The 16,864-nt window shown below is 47.5% G+C and overlaps 2 long non-coding RNA genes across 4 annotated transcripts in view; one reads left to right on the forward strand and one right to left on the reverse strand.

Moving 5' to 3' along the window:
* Nucleotides 1-16,864, reverse strand: part of LOC109497596 — a 379,881-nt gene that overhangs the window by 73,720 nt on the left and 289,297 nt on the right. The window contains exons 8-9 of the long non-coding RNA XR_006594206.1: nucleotides 10,094-10,354; nucleotides 9,438-9,654 (exon numbers count right to left, since the gene is read on the reverse strand). This is a non-coding gene — a long non-coding RNA (uncharacterized LOC109497596). The remainder of the gene's footprint in view (nucleotides 1-9,437; nucleotides 9,655-10,093; nucleotides 10,355-16,864) is intronic.
* LOC109497598 lies at nucleotides 31-1,431 on the forward strand. 3 transcript variants are annotated; one of them, XR_006594211.1, is made up of 2 exons: nucleotides 31-774; nucleotides 1,130-1,431. It is a non-coding gene; the product is annotated as an uncharacterized LOC109497598 (long non-coding RNA). The 3 variants fall into 3 exon arrangements; XR_002740902.2 differs by having other exon boundaries at nucleotides 31-420; nucleotides 546-1,431; XR_002153899.3 differs by having other exon boundaries at nucleotides 31-420.

Here is a 16,864-nt window from a genome sequence, read left to right on the forward strand (position 1 = left end):
GGAGTGGGGGTGCGGGTGGGGGTGGGGGTGGGGGTGGGCGGTCTGAGCCTGTGGCAGCACCAAGTCAGAGCACCTGCTTCGCGTGAGGGGGATGCCGGGACACTCGGACATGCTTCCTCTGCCTACCATTTCTTTCACGGGCCAGGAATTCAGAGCGTCCGCCCCAGGGTGCTCGGTTGGCTAAGTGTCCCCCTCAGACCAGCAGACGAGCCGCACCTGGGAACTTGTTAGACATGCAAATGCCCTGGGCGAGAGCCCCACCCCGAACTTACTGAATCAGAAACTTGAGAGTGGGGCCCAGAGAGCTGTGGCTTCAGAAGCGCCCCAGGTGATCCCGATGACACTCAAGTGGGGAGCCCCACTGCTTTGTTTTGCACTTACTTAGAGCTCGCTTCTGTGTCTCTTCGGTCAGCTGGTCTGGTAAGAGGGGGTGACGCTGAAAAGGCCTGTTCTTCCCTTGGGCTGCCTGCACCCCGGGCCTGCTGGGGTTCCTGACCAGGGCTTCGGCAGCCCCCTTTCTGAACCTCGGCGCCTCTGTTTTCCAGGTTCCCGGCTGTGGTTCCTGATCCCTGAAGTCTGGTTCCATGGGCATAATCTTTGCCCGCTGAACCTGAGGGAACTGCCTTGTCAGTTTCCCTCCCAGGCTCCGGGCCCTGCTCCTCCACCCCGTCCTCCCCACTCTGCTTCCTTCTCTCATAGCAGTTGAGGCTTAACCTCATCCTGTAAGCAACAGAGACCCCGGGTCTGTTGCCCCTTCCAGACCTGCTACATAGAGTTAGTATCAAATATGCTGCTATCAAATACTTCTGAATGAAAAAATTAAGCAGTTTTTAGTTTCCAAAATTCTTCTCCCCATATTATCAGATCATTGTGACAGTCAAAGACAGAGCTCAAGCGTTAACCATATTTAACAGTCAACAACACCGGGGCCAACCCAGGTTATAGGACAGTCAGCAGTAGAGCAAAGTCTGGAATTCAAGTCTCTTAAATCCTGATACCGTAGCCCATTCCACTGAGCGGCATTTTCTGCACTCTTCATCTAGCCAGTGGTATTTCCCACTCTCCCCGTAGCACATCATTAACATTTCCTGCAAGGCCCAGATTTGAAATCAACACTCACTTCCCGCAGGTACTGGTTTAAACTGGACAAACTGCAGACGATGTCCTTTACCTTGTCGCACAGGTGCACACCAAAAGATTTAGTAGAAGACGGGAGACTGGATGTTGGGCCGTGCAGAGAAGGTCGCGTGCACCTGCGGTGATTGGTTCTTGGGGTCAAATGAGTCTCTGGCGATTGACAGAGTTGATTAATGGGTTGGGGAATCCTGCAGTGGTTGAGACATCACGTGATTTTTAACTCGCCCCTCTTACTAGTTTACATTTGCCCCTCATGTCTTAGGAACATCAAGAATAAAGTTGGAGTGGGAGAGAGCCAAAGCATAAGAGACTCTTAAAAACTCAGGACAAACTGAGGGTTGATGGGGGGTGGGAGGGAGGGGAGGGTGGGTGATGGGTATTGAGGAGGGCACGGATGAGCACTGGGTGTTGTATGGAAACCAAATACATTTCATATATGGAAAAAAAAAGAATAAAGTTGGGCATTTGAAAGCTAATGGGATTCCCTTTAGAAGCCTCTGCTACAAGCTCCAGCTTCTGAAGGCCAGCGCGTCGTCTGGAGGGAAAGCACCTGTCTGCTAGCCCGAGTCTGCCCAGGGGTTGGGGGTAAAGGCCCTGAGCCGGGGCACCCGCAGTGTGTGGTGGGAGGTTGGACGGCCCACTCACCCATCCGATTCTGAACCGATGCCCCGGCCTCTCGGTGCAAGTCCTGTGCCTGGCTGCTTCGACTGCAGCGTTGAAACCAGACAGGTGCCTATTGCCGCAGCCTTCCCCACCGGACCCCCACCTTCACCACATCCCTGCCTGTGCTTGCTGCCCTGTGTGGACCTCTGAATTCCAACCTTGTCCAGCCTGTGGAGAGGGCAGACCACAGCCATATGCTGAATCCCATCCGTATGTCTGTGCCTCCTCACGAGACATCCAAATTCTCAGTTGTTATGAGACAGCCCTGTACTTTCCTGAGCAAATGACAGTGAAGAGGATGGCAATGAGAGGATGGAAGAAAAAGAAATAGAAAAAAGAAATGAGTGTTTAAAACATAGCTTTTAATGAGCGCTAACTCTGTGCTAAGCACTCTGCTAAATATTCAGCACACAGTAGCACGCTCAACCCTGGCAACAATCTTATATCATGGTGACACTGCCCCAATTTAACAGATGACAAAACCACAGAATGTGGTTCTGGACCTACGCTCTTAACCACCTTGTTAAGCCCCTTCCCCCACAGGCACTGGATTCTGTGCTCTTAGTCATAGCTCACTCCTTCATTTTGGCCTCACGAAGTGGTACTTGGTTGGTCAACACCCATCGTTGCCATATGTGATGTTTTTACCAACAGCACACTCTGTGATGCCGGGTAGCTTCGATATAATCCCTTGAAACATTGAAAAATTAAATCGACTAGGCCAGGTAATTTCAACTCACATGACCTGGGAAGACACTGAACTTGGGTCTTGACCCTGGCCATATGACCTTGAACAGGACAGGCATCTCTAAATGCCATCTAGCATTCTATACCTCTAGAGTGCTGTTCAAAATCAGATGAGCTATTGACGTAGGTAGGGGTGCTCTAAAAACTGGAAGGTACAACCAAAAATAAAAATTATTATGTCAAAAAGTGGTTCATCTCTTTTTTTTTCCCTGAATTCACTACCTAAGAGTCAGGGAGGGAGACAACATCTTTTATGGCTGGGTTCGTTCCAATAACAATCCTTTCTGCAAACATCCATTAAGGTCTAAACATGAGCCAGGCACTTTTATAGGTATTTTTTTTCAGAGACAAGAGACAAGACATTTATGGCCAAGTTACTTCTCTACTTCTGCATCTTCTCATATTTTGGCAGGTATCACACCTGCCGTGGACCAAACACCTACAGCTGGATCTGGATGGATAGGTCAGTTAATTGAGATTCAGACACCATGGTTTGATTTTACAAGCACCAAACTGTCCTCATCTTACCTTGGCATCTTGCCACACGCACATCTGTGTGGCCTGTGGGGCCAGGTCAAGTTGCTTTTTCACGGAGGCCATTTTGTCACATGGATTCCCCACAAGAGTGTGTGGGTGAATCACTGCAGATCCATCATTGTATAACAAACAGCTCAAAATGCCTGCCCCGTGGAGCATGAGTCAGGTTCAGTGTAGACTTATAGGCAGTCTCCTTTCCAGCTTTCTACTTTTTTCCGTCTAGCTTCTCTTCCTGACTTTGTTTTGCCTTTAGCTTTTTTTGTGTTTTACTCTGTACTGATATTTTGATACTTTTGTCTAAATGCCCTGGCTAAGAAAGAGGCAGTGCTGGTTTTGAGAAATGCATTCAATATAAACGTGATAGACTGAGTATTTCTCAATTTCTTTTAAGCGAGCAGACATCAGAAACTTATTTTTAACAGATAATCTTTATTGAGATGTAATTCCAATACTTTACAATTCACCCACTCGAAGTATGCAACTCGATGGTTTTTAGTATGTTCACAGAGTTACAAAACCCTCACCAGAATCAACACTGGAATATGCGTATCACCGCAAAAAGAAACTCCATACCCATTAGTGGTCACACTCCAGTCCCCCTAGGCCTCCCAGCCCTGGGCAACCAATGAACCACTTTCTGTCTGTATAGATTTGCCTGTTCCAGATACTCCATATGAATGTTATCATCCAGTATGTGATCTTTGTGATTGCCTTCTTTCACTTAGTGTAATGTTTTCAAGGTTCATCCATGTTGCAGTCCCCGGAAACTTTTGCCTCTCCTCAGTCAGGAACTCAGACTTATGTTCTTTCTTCTCATGTCTTTGCCTCACTTGGGGCGATAATAACAAACAACAATAAAAGTATCCTTTAGTGGGTGCTTGTACACATACTGTCTCGTCCTCACTGCAACTTAGAAGGGAGGGATGGTCACTATTTTCCAAGTTAAGAAGCCAAGAAAAGTCACAGTGCTTGATAAGTGATAGAGCTAACATTGTAACTCAGGTCTCTGAGTCTAACTCTGCCTCCTCTCTCCCACATAGTAGGTCTGTCTTGGAAGATGAGGTCATAGTCATCTGCAGCAGCATCATAAACACCTTTATCGTGTTTCTCAGCAGCTCAGCACTGGCCTACGGCTGTGGCTTTGATGCCTGCCAGAGGACGAGTAGAGAAAAGCTCCTTCAACACGAGATACCCTCAGACACAGCCTAGACAGGAAATGAGGCAGGATGCATGGAGGTCAGGACTGCGGGACTCCAGAATCCAAAAGACCTGGCTTCAAATTCCAGATCTTCCAACTTTTAGTTGGGTGCACTTTGAGCAGTTACTTGCTCATTTCTTATTCTCCCACATGGAAAATGGGGAGGATGGTTCCTACCTTGTAGGGTTATTAAGGGAATGAAACAAATAAGATGAGGGCTTAGCACAGTGCCTAGCACTGAGAAAGTAATCAAGACTATTCGCTACCGTTAAGGAATATAGTCATTGATACTATAAAAGTGACGTACGGTGACAGGTGGGAGCTACACTTGTGATGAGCACAGCATAATGTATACACTTGTCAAATCACTATGTGTACACTTGGAACTAATGTAACATTGTGTGTCACCTATACTCAGAAAAAAAAGGGTATTTGCCATTGTCGATTACTATTATGGCATCAGACAAAGAGGGAATGCCATTTCATCAGTCATCCTTGGAAGCACATCTTCATGGTCTCTACCTACACACATACACCGTGGAGTTTGGCAAGGAAAACCCTCACTGGCCTTCTGTTATCATATCTGAGGTAACTACTAGAAAGAGTTCAAATGCAAAATGGAATAAAGAAGAAGTAAGGCCTATTCCACTGGGCAAGAGAACAGCCCAAGAAACTCAACAGCCTCCACAGAGCCCTGAACGACAAGGGAGAGAGGGATGAGTCAAGAGGGAGAGAGGCAGCCATGCTGTCATGGTTTTTCTGGAGAGTCAGCCTTCAGAAAGTTCACTGAATCTTGCAAAAACATGACTACCGTAGTAGGAAAACTTGCCAAATTATGCAATTTGGAGCCAAATGCTCCTTTCCGTCTCCCCCCACCCTCCCCACCAACCCCATGATGTTCAGCTTCTGGCTATGCCAAAAGCAGTTACTGGCAAGGAAATCATTAAAAAAAAAATTTGGCATAAGGCAAAAGGCAGGGAAATAGAAAAAGAACCCCAGAGGAGTTTCCCCCTAACCTTTTATTAAAATTATTTTCTGGATTTGGCAAAATGGCATTAATCAAAATACAAAATTCAAAATGAAACTCATTTCAAAGCTTTTAACTAGGGGAATAACTTTTTGGAAAAGCCTTAAATAAAAAAATCTGTCCTACAGATACATGCTCACACACAAGGACAAAAATGTACAAGGACATTTAGTGTAGCATTTTTTAATACAGATCCTCCTGGATTGACAACGGAGTTACGCCTATCACGAGTCAAAAATGCATCTAACACCCATCTAACACCAAACATCACAGTTTAGCCTCACTGACCTTAAACGTGCTCAGAACACTTACATTAGCTATAGTTGGGCAAATTCACTTAACACAAAGCCCATTTTACATAATAAAGTGTTGAATATCACATGCAATCGATTGACTATTATACTCAAAGTATGAAAACAGAACGGCCATATGGATACAGAGTGGTTGTCAGCCTATCGGCTGTTCACCCTTGTGATCATGTGGCCGTCTGGGGGCTGCGGCCGCTACCCAGAGTCACATGGGAGGGTCCCACTGCATATTGCTAGCCCAGGAAAACATCAAAATGCAAGATTCAAAGATTCAGTTTCTACTGAATGGGTATCTCTTTCTCACCATCATAAAGTCAAAAAAATCGTAAGCCAGAACCATCATAGGTCGGGGACCTTCTATAATCATGAGAAACAACTGGAAAGTCCCAAAACAGGACAATGGTTAAGCAAACCATGGTATCAGCATCTGACAGAATACCCCAGAATTCTTAAAATTGGTGGACACTCTCCAAGGGCAGAGGTTCTATCTGTTTTGTTCACCGCTGTATTCCTACTGCCTGCAGTAGTGTTTAACTTTGTAGAGTTCAAACGTCTGTCAGTTACCTCACTGAGTGAATGTTTGTGAAATGCATTTGTAATAAACAGTTCCATACACATGTCCACATATGTATACGTACGCCTCTGTGTATATATACGTATGAGGTGAGTCTATGTTGTACACATGTCAGACTTGTTGACATTGTGACAACTGTCAAACACAGGCAGGAAGACAGGGATGTGGACACCAGAGGAGGCTGTCCTGGCGGAGCACTCTTCTGACTTTCCTATGACTCCTGTACCCCTGTCCTCTTACCTTTTCTTTTACCTTTCAAGTGGGCTGAATTTCCCCCCACTTTTTTTCCATAGTAATAGTTCTTCATGAGCACTCTAGTGTTTGTAAAATGTAAGAAGTTAATTGATAAAGATACGAGGCGACTTAAATATTTTAAGCTAGCGGGGATGGAGGGCAGCTGCTGTCTTGGCCTCAGAATCTATCGTGCTAAGACAATTTTGATTCGTAGTAGGTAAATATTTACATATAATAATGTTGCAATAACTAAGCCATCCGATGGGCTCAGAAAACGGTCCAGTTCAACTAAGATGCGAGACAAGCTTTCCCTCATAGTTCACATAACTTAGGTGGATGTGGAGGCACAAATTTATCGGAGTGAGTGCTCTCGCCAGTGGATGAACTTTCGATACAAAACAAATCCATGCGAGTGTTGTCAATCATAACTTCTTGATAGACAGAAAAACCATTTCTAAGATAAAATCTGAACGAAACAGCTACAGTTTATGCAAGCCACAGCAGAGACGTGCAGAAGATATTGAAAACCTTTGTCCCGGAAGCGTTTTGTCTTGGTGACCTGTTGTTACCTTTTCCCTGTTTGCAGTTTCACTAATTTCTTAGCCAGAGCCGAGATCTCAAAAGTACCCAACCCAACGTGTTATGCAAACTTTAGAATGAAAATAAAATGAGGCGTTCAGCCTGGCATACGTTCCACGCTCCTCCCTGCACATCCACATGTGTGCACGCGCACACACACACACGCACACACACCCCTTCCCAGGAAAGACTACGATGCTACCAGGCCAAGGGGTTGGGAGCCATTTCTATCCTCCGCGTGGTTTCGCGGGTTTGACTTGATGATGGACATTTAAGATGGAAATTGGCTATCTCCCTGCAGCCCACTGAACACTGCAAAAAGCATGGGGAGCTTCTGCCTCTGAATGTGGCTCTTACCCTCATCGAAGCCTCCGTTCTCACAGTACAGTCTTTGGACCTTCCATTGCAATCACTTTTTATGAATCCGGGCTAAATAACAGATCCTCCATAACATGGTTCAACATGTGTCTTTGAAAAAATGCAAAACCCTTGCCTTGTTCCCTAAGGTTGGGCTCTTGTCTACTATCCTGTTTCACGGCATGCCTCACTGCCTCTTGCAAGCCTCCAACTTTTTCCCTGCCACATGGCCTCCACTCTTGCTGTTTGGGAATGTGCTTCCCTCAGCTACTTTCATCACTTAATTTCTCTTTTAATTTTTAAAATTCATTCATTCATTTACTTTGAGAGAGAGAGAGCACGCGAGCTGGGGAAGGGCAGAGACAGAGGGAGAGAGAGGATCCCAAGCAGGCTCCACGCTGTCGGCGCAGAGCCCCGCACAGGGCTCCGTCCCACGAACTGTGAGATCCTGACCTGAGCCGAAATCCGGAGTCACACGCTTAACCGACGGAGACACCCAGGTGCCCCTGCTTTCTATTTCAAGTGACACATCCCCTGAGAGGTCATCCCACGACCACTGCATCTACCCCCCATCAGATTCTAACACATCAATCTTTTTTTTTCTTGGCATGTCTAAGTCTTTAAATAGCTTTCCTATTGACTTATTTGGGTATCATCAGTCTTCCTTCACTAAAACTTAAATTTTGTGATGTCAACGACTATGTCTTGCTTACCACTCTATTTCCAGTGCTTAGCACATAGTAGGTACTTAAGGGAGAAAGAAAGAAAGAAAGAAAGAAAGAAAGAAAGAAAGAAAGAAGGAAGGAAGGAAGGAAGGAAGGAAGGAAGGAAGGAAGGAAGGAAGGAAAGAAAGAAAGAAAGAAAGAAAGAAAGAAAGAAAGAAAGAAAGAAAGAAAGAAAGAAAGAAAGAAAGAAAAAGAAAGAAAGAGAGAGAGAAAGAGAATTTCCCCCAATGTTGACACAGTGTGGAGCACACAAAGGCATGGGCTTAGCACTAATAATTTAGAGCACAGAGTACGCACGGTGGTAAATGAGAGAAAACCTCAGAGTCGACACATGGAGACAGAGGCAATTTTGGAAACCGTAAATAATTAGAAGCAGGATTTTTTTTTCAGGCAATAATGAAAAAAGTAGCCCCTCTAAACAAATAATGGATCAATTTAGAGGCAGCTGCACCACAGAAGTTTTATAGCATGCGTTAAGTCCCCAGTCACTGAGCTTCAGTTCCAAAAAAAGGACTCAAATGTTTGGAGAAATATCAGTAAAAGAGGCAGGACCCTTAGCTATGGGCCTATCCATGAGTCTATGAGGACCAGGCCAAAGTCTTCATGGGAGAAAGATCAAGTAGAATCGAGAATTCAACCACAGTTCCTTTGTATTAGGAGATGTTTCTCATCTCTAATATACAAAGGTCAGTGCTTGGTGCTAAGGATCAGGATGGGCTGAGTCTATGGGAAGAGGACAGAGTGACAAGTCAGCCCCACTTAGGGAGGGGTTGGGAAACTGGGGCCAAAACAAGGGAGCAGACGTTTGTCATCATGGTGATGCAAAAAGTGCATCTGGAGTAGGAAGTACAACCTCCCAAGGACACATGGTCCAGTGGTCTCCAACCCGCAACAAGGCATTCTCTAGACCCCACACATAGACACACTTTCCTGCTCTGACACCTTTGAATTTGCTGTTTCCTCTTCTTTGGAATGCCTTCTCCCACTTCTTATCTGGCAAACTCTCACTTGTTATTCAGAAGCCAACTCAAATGTCATCTCTATCGTGAGCTCACACAATGACGCTTCCCATGAGTGCCCCAAATCGAGTTGTGCCCCATGACATTCAGGTCTAGCTCATTGGCCTTGACAGTCCCGTAGTATGTGTTCTGGCACTCAACGATCATGGCACCTGTGCCTCACATGAGTCCTTGCGAGCAAGGGCAGCCGGGAGGATCTTGCCCGGGTCCTGTCTCTCTGAGTCCCCACTCTGGGCTCACAGGCTGGCATAGTGAGAAGCCAGAGCTGTCAGACCCACACTGTACTCATACCTTAGTCACTGACCTTCACGGTCAGAACGGACAATACTCACCACCTGATGTGAGGTCCAGGCCAGGCACCCAACATGTGACAGTCTTTTCCATTCTGGGCTCACATGGGTCATCAGCTGGTTTGTGGAAGCTGGCAATGTTGCTAAGTCTGATACTCTTCCTGCCTGCCTCTGGGGCCCGTCTCTTTGACTCCAAAACAATGTTCTCCACTTCTGAGTGCTGGCCGTGGCCGTCTGCAAGTAGCTTCTCTCGGCCAGCCTGTCATGGAGACACGGGAGCTTACCATGGGAGTAGAACACGACACAGGTCATGGGGGAACAGGATGGGAGGCTCCCGCTCTGCCAACCCATACCTGGGACTACTAACAACAGACCCAACCAATGGCCAGCAGAGACTCACCACATCAATGGGGCCACACAGAGGTGGGGGAGAGTAAATAAGCCGGACGATGATAAGACTGAGGTACAAAACTCTTCGAGTTAAAATACTACATAAATATTATGCATACTTCATTAAATATGAACATATTACAATAATCTTGAAATATTGCAAGGTTCTTCTTTCCCTCTGAGTTATGCTCTATGAAATACAGGAATATATGGTAGTCTCATCAAAAGCACACTTGTGTGGTACATATGTGACAGATGTAGTAGATATTTTAGACCTGTGAGGATTACTGCTAGTGGGAAGTCCTTACATTTTGCAGTCTGGGAGGTCTGGGTCTAAATCACGGTTCTGCAGCACTAATCATTCCGTATGACCTCAGACAAATCATTCCGTCTCTCTGCCTGCGTTGTGTCAGCTGTAAACTGAGTTTGTGGACAGGGTTGTTAGGAGAATCGAATCAAAGTGATTGGCACCTGCCTGGCCTTTCGTAGACATCGGGGATACTGTTTCTCAAATGCACCCTATTGTATTTCCCATGTTGATTCCCAAGCAAGGGTGAAGTTCATTCCACCTAGACCAAAGAAAGTCATAGAACAGCAACACGTAAATTAATCAGCAGAAACCTTCCATCAAGTACGAAAAGAGGGTGATCTGACATTAAGAGGAGCTCTTTCCACCCAGAAGGGAAGCAGGAGGAAGCAGGAAGAGAGGAGAGAACAGGCATGAGTCAGCCCAAGCAGGGTCCCCACTTCTCTTTGTCCATTACCCTTCAAACAAATCTTAAGAGGGGAGAGGGAGAGGACATGAGACTCCTAGAAGCTCTCTACAGGTTTGAGAAACTACTGGCACCCTCACTGAGGTCAGGGTCCTCCTTCCTTGGGCGCTGGCTGAAAAACCCGAAAGCCTTTCACAGAAAGCCTGCGTTGGGATCCAGTGCGTCCAGCGTGGCATGGGAGCAGGCAGAGAAGCACAGACAGAAGGGAAGCACACGAGCAGCCTCCCAGGGCCTCGCGTGATGGAGGCAGGTGGAGAGAACGTGATTGAAATTTACCAGCCTCCAGGGACCTCAACGACACTAAAAAGACCAAAAGGTGAGGAAGAAGACGGGAACAGGAGGCTACAGACCCAGGGACCTCCAGGCAGAGGCAGAGGTGGAGGCCCGGTCCATAGGAGTCCGCGGGAGCCCTCAGCAGGCACACATGCAGGGTGCCCAGTAGCAGCGAGGAGGACACATAGCTCAGGCGAGGCCAGCAAGGACCCAGGGACACCCTTGAGGACCCCTTTCCCCTGCCCGTGCTGTTACACGAGCTTCCCTTAGACGGTGGCAGCATTAGATGAGCAGAAAGAGAACAGAAACAGGAAGAAACCCCAAAGGACCAATATTTTCTCAAAATGAACCATGTTAACATAAAAGAGGCTGCTTGAAATCACAGGACCAGAATTGCATTAAATCAGAAAATTAAAACATGCTCTCCCTCCTTCACCCACCCTTCTGCTATCAAGTGAGAAATGAGACCTCCAAAGAAAATAAGAACACGTTCCAACCCTTTGCAGATCTGAGTACTAATGAGCAAGCTTCAATGCCCACTATTTGCTTAATTGCTAGCATTATTACTATCACTCTATATTACTATATTTAGCCATCTTAACCTATAAAGATTGCAGTTTCCAATAGTTCAAACTAATAGATATAAATTGCTATTTTATACACCAACATGTCTGACGGTAGGACCTCGGGCAGGTCTGAGAGACCCACAGGTTTTGGTGTCCTCTCTGCCCAGAACACTTGTCTCTCTGTGCCCATCCCCACCTCCCACCCTTTTTTCCACCTGGATCACCCAGGTCAGGAATGAGGAAATCAAGCGGTGTGCTTACCAGCTTGCAGTAGTTTCAGACAATTAAAAAGAAGCGCCTTTTAAATATATATATATATATATATATATATATATATATATATATATACACACACACACACAGAAGAGCCTTTCCTAACTATTGTGGTACTTTTAACTAAGAAAGAGCTCAGGATGGAAACTGTTTCAAAATATAAGGCAAGTCACTGCCAACCCCCCCTCTGAGGCCAGCATTTCAGTGCTTCCCATTTGATTTTCCACAGGTTTGAGGTTTGCGAGACAGAGTGGACCCTATACCTATAGGCTCTTACTGGACCATAATGGCAAATCCACAGAATATATCTGAACAGATGAGCCTGTGCCCTTCCTAGGCTCTGCGTCTCCCTTCAGCTGAGAACAAGCTGGCCTAAGACTCCCTGGCTCCTGAACCCTTGTGACATCTCAGGGTTGGAAGGGGATTGGGCAGTCATGCAGCCACATCTCTGCCCACACACCTCCCTTGAGTAATGACACCGTCTCGGCTTGAGCACCTCCAACAACAAAGAGCTCACATATTCTCCTTCCATTATTTGAGAATGTTCTTCCTTGTGTCAAATCGCAAGGGGACAATGGGTGTCAATTATTAGCATGTGTTTTGGAGCCAGCTATGGGTAAAAGGTCTAATCCTAGCTCTCCGTATTGCTAGCTGCGTGACCGTGGGCAAAGGCCTAAGTTCTTGTGCCTGAGTTTATCTTTTCCAAGGGTAAAGGGCAAAGGAGGACATGTGTGTGACTTCCTTCAGAGGGCTGTGGTGAGGATTGATAAAGGAACCCCTTGTAGACTATACCAGGTCCTGGGACACAGGATCCACTCAATTATTGCCATGCATCCGTGTGTCACCACTATTTTTGGTGTCGTTCTGCCTTCTAGTTCTGCCTTCTGCCTTCCGGGGTGGCAAAGCACAAATCTAATGACTTCTTCCACTGTAAATAGTTGAAGACCACTGTCATGGGTTTCTGAGTCTAACACACCAGTTCCTTCAGTTGTATTCAGAAATCTTAGAGCTCTGTTCTTTCACCACCAGTCCTTCCAGAGGGCTCTCCACCTCAGTCTGCCCACCCGGGGTCTTGGGCAGGGCAGTTCTCCAGTGAATCACAGGCTATTTTGTTTGCTCCCCACCTCCTCAGAGTCCACTCCATTTTTCTTTGGGCTTCTCTCACCCGGTCCGTTCCAGTCCCTACTCTACTGTTAGCTAGGATGAGGCACCTCATGCTTGATTGATGGTGTGCATACCTATCCATGGGCACACCTGTGGAGGCTGTGTGGTGTGGACTGCAGCAGGTGCTCAGGAACTGACTTTAATGAGTGGCCAGTAGAAGCCCATAGATGCCTGTGATGCCTGTTTATAGTTTCCCCCTGAATGAAATGGGGTAGATTCTTTTTTTCTTTTTTCAAGGTTTATTTATTTTTGAGAGAGAGAGAGAGACAGAGACAGACAGAGTGTGAGAGGGGGAGGGACAGACACATACACACACATACACACACACAGAATCCGAATCAGGCTTAGGCTCTGAGCTGTCAGCACAGAGCCCGATGCAGGGCTCAAACCCACAAACTGCAAGATCATGACCTGAGCCGAAGTCGGACACTTAACCAACTGAGCCACCCCCAGATGCCCCGAAACTGGGTAGATTCTTGAGATAACCTTCCCTTTCAACTTTGGACATGACCTCAGGTTCTGAAGGCAGGGCAAGTTTGTGAACAGCATCTGGGGAAGTTGGGTTCATTCTGGAAGAGGCCCATGACTCCACGAGAAGACCCCAGCCTCTACTTCTGACCTGGGACCACAGAGGGAGCCTAAGAGACCCCAAAACAATGCTCACCACGTAGCCACAGATGACCTCGGGCAATTTCATGATGAAACCCTTTGCTCTCCCCGTTCTGAGCAGAACAGAAGAGGACTAGCTTTGCACGAGCCAGAGGAGTTGTCCAGGGGCATCATCACACCCCTCCCTGATATTAGCAGCACCGTTAAAACGCAGACATATGCAGACATCTCTCTGTATATATGTGTGTCCAAAGTGAACAAAGCTGTAAGATTTGGTCTCTGACTCAAGGCGATGTATTATTCACTGGAGCACAGTGTTGGTGCCTTTGATGACTGAAATACCAACTGTGACTGTGGTCAAATTTCACCAGGACTGAGGCTTGATTTAAGGAAATCCATCTAGGGCTTGTCTGAGTAAGTCTGCATTTTCCTCCTCCATCTCAGCCCTAAGACAAAGTACAACTGAAGAGAGTTCAGCCAAAGCCCATCAGGTGAAGGGGAAACTGGTATAGAATATCTGCCGGTGGTCCAGAAAGCAGACCAGAACTCACAAGAAGATCGTAGGGAAAGTTTTTAGTTAGTCATCCTTTACGGATTGACTTAAAGAAAAATATGTGGGGGGGAGAGGTAGAAACCCTGAAGGTCTTATGAGATGTAGTCCCTGCCCACCTCCCTGACTTTACCTTGCATCCCCTCCCCATGCTCAGCACACCCAACCATGCTGGCCTTTGTCCTGTGCCTTTAACTCTCCAACTCTCCTCTGCCACAGGGCCTTTGCAGTTGTCAGTCCCTTTCTAGAATGCTTTCCCCTTACCTCAACTTAACTATCCCCTTCCCAGAAAGACTTTCCTTGACCAGCTTATACCAAGTCACCCTCACTTCCCCGTTTGTCTCTGTTCTTTCACCCGATTCCATTTTTCCACGGCACTTCTGAAACAAGATAATCTGAAATTATCTTGTTTACTTGTTTGTTTATTGTCTGTCTTCCCTGACCAGAACACTATCCCCATGAAAGTGGCAACTTTGTCTCGTACCCCAGTGCCTTGCACATAGAAGGCACTCAATAAATATTAAATGAATGAATAATACTATCACAGTCTTTTAGCATTCTTAATGGGAATGGAAACAACAAAAAAAAACCCTCCATGAATTCCAAGCATGGGGAGAAGAGGAAATAAAGCAGAAAATGGACGAATTGTTAACTGCCACATTAGCTTGAGATTGAAACAACTAGAAAAGCGAAAATCTGAATGCCTAATTATAAAATGCGAGCAAAGGCAGTTTTCAAATAGGAACAGGATTGTGTCCTCAGGAAGCAGATGGAGTATAAAATGCCAAGGAAGGCTACTTCACACCCCCTCAAGACCTGTGCCCAGTTCCTTACTGGAAGGACAACGTGAGTTTTCAGCCCTTCCCAAGAACCCTTCAACCAGAAACACTTCAAATGGGAGTACAAAAGAATCAGAGAATCCTTGCCACGTACAGAAATAAGAACATCTGTTCCCAGCATGAACCCTATTAGCTCCATCATTTGGCTTTCAAGGAAAAAAATGCACAATTATGATACGTGGGCACGATCGGTGGCAAGGTAGGTAGCAACTGGCACTCAGAGCGGGCCGTGTGCTCAGGGCAAGCGTGGCTGCCGGGGGAGCACCGCACGCCAAGGGACACGAACACGGCAGCAGCAACGGCTGGGCTACCTCAAGTCGGCAGCCCCAGCTTCGAGAGGCAGAGGCCACTCTGGGGACTGGAAGAAAGGGAGGAGAGGGGAGAAGGAGGTGGGAGGAAAGAGGAGACGAAGCAGGGAAGGAGGAGACAAAGGAGGAAGAGGGATGGGGGGGCGGGTGCGAGAGAGTAGCCGCATAGACCTGAGCCAAACAGGAGGGCACCGGGTGAGTCAGGGGCACAGAGGGAGAGATAGGCTCTCCCTGCCTGGCAGGGGACAGGAGTGGCAACGTCCCCACACTAAACCAAGACGGCCCGTGGTCGGCACCGCAGCCACACCACTTCCCAGGGCTGTGGCTTCAGGCACGTCACCTGGCCATTTTGTGCCGTGGTTTTCTCGGTCGGTAAGACGTAGAAGGCATGGACCTACGGCACAGGGTCAAAGTGAGGGTAAGAGAGTTCCTGTGTGTGGAGGCCTCCGAGCAGCACCGGACGCAGAGCGAGCCCTCAGAGAAGGTCTGCTGCCATTAGCGTTAGGATTACTGTCACCATCACCAGCATTTCGTAGGACTGCACTTAGGGCACAGTGAGCTCAGTGCTGGCATTACCCCCGAGTCCCGGAGCACGTGCGTTCGGGTGAAGGGCTGGGCCTCAGCGCTGTCTCTAGAATGTGGGCTCCTCGCCAACTCAGAGGCAGGACTCTGCTACCTCCCTAAGACCCCTCGAGCTCACTGCTGCTCTGGTGAAAACAGGCCAGAAGCGGCGGAGGCTCTAACCATGTCTTGCTTTGTTATGCGGAAGGCCAGGAGCGGACTCTTTTCCTAGGCCCAGTTATTACGGACGGTGCTACGCACACCTAAGGAAGCAGGATTGCAATTGGATAGACATGGGTCCAAATCCCAGCTCCACTCTCAAGAGCCGCGAGCTTATTACAGAGACAAATGGCCTCGTGGCTGAGCCAGTGCCCTCTGCTAGAAACCAAGCCGAAGATGCCCCTTGGACTGCATGAAGGACTAAACGGGATCGTGTAGAGACTTCACAGCGTCTGGCGCTTGGCAAACAGAAGCTCTTTGCGTAACAAAAGACAATGGGGGCGGGGCGCCTGGGTGGCGCAGTCGGTTAAGCGTCCGACTTCAGCCAGGTCACGATCTCGCGGTCCGTGAGTTCGAGCCCCGCGTCGGGCTCTGGGCTGATGGCTCCGAGCCTGGAGCCTGTTTCCGATTCTGTGTCTCCCTCTCTCTCCGCCCCTCCCCCGTTCATGCTCTGTCTCTCTCTGTCCCAAAAATAAATAAACGTTGAAAAAAAAAATTAAAAAAAAAAAAAAGACAATGGGGGTGTCCAACTTCGGCTCAGGCCATGCTCTCACGGTCCAGGAGTCTGAACCCCGTGTCGGGCTCTGTGCTGACAGCTGAGAGCCTGGAGCCTGCTTCAGGTTCTGTGTCTCCCTCTCTCTCTGCCCCTCCCCCTCTCGTGCTCTGTCTCTCTCAAAAATAAATAAACATTTAAAAAATTAAAAAAAAAAAAAGACAACATGCTTCCTGTGGAAGCTGAGCCTTGAGGCGATGGGCAAGGAAGACGGGAAGATAAACACAGAGAGGAGACAGGGAAGTGTCCAGCAGACGGCAGACCTGGAAGCAGAGACCAGAGGTGGCGGAGAGGGGACGGAGGCCACAGGCAGTGCCAGAGCAAGGCCAGCTCCAGGGAGACCAAGAATCCCATTCACCCAAGCACCCCGAGAGCCTCTCGGAATGACAGT

The sequence above is a fragment of the Felis catus genome, chromosome A1 (assembly GCF_018350175.1).
Source record: "Felis catus isolate Fca126 chromosome A1, F.catus_Fca126_mat1.0, whole genome shotgun sequence".
NCBI classification, from domain to species: domain Eukaryota; kingdom Metazoa; phylum Chordata; class Mammalia; order Carnivora; family Felidae; genus Felis; species Felis catus.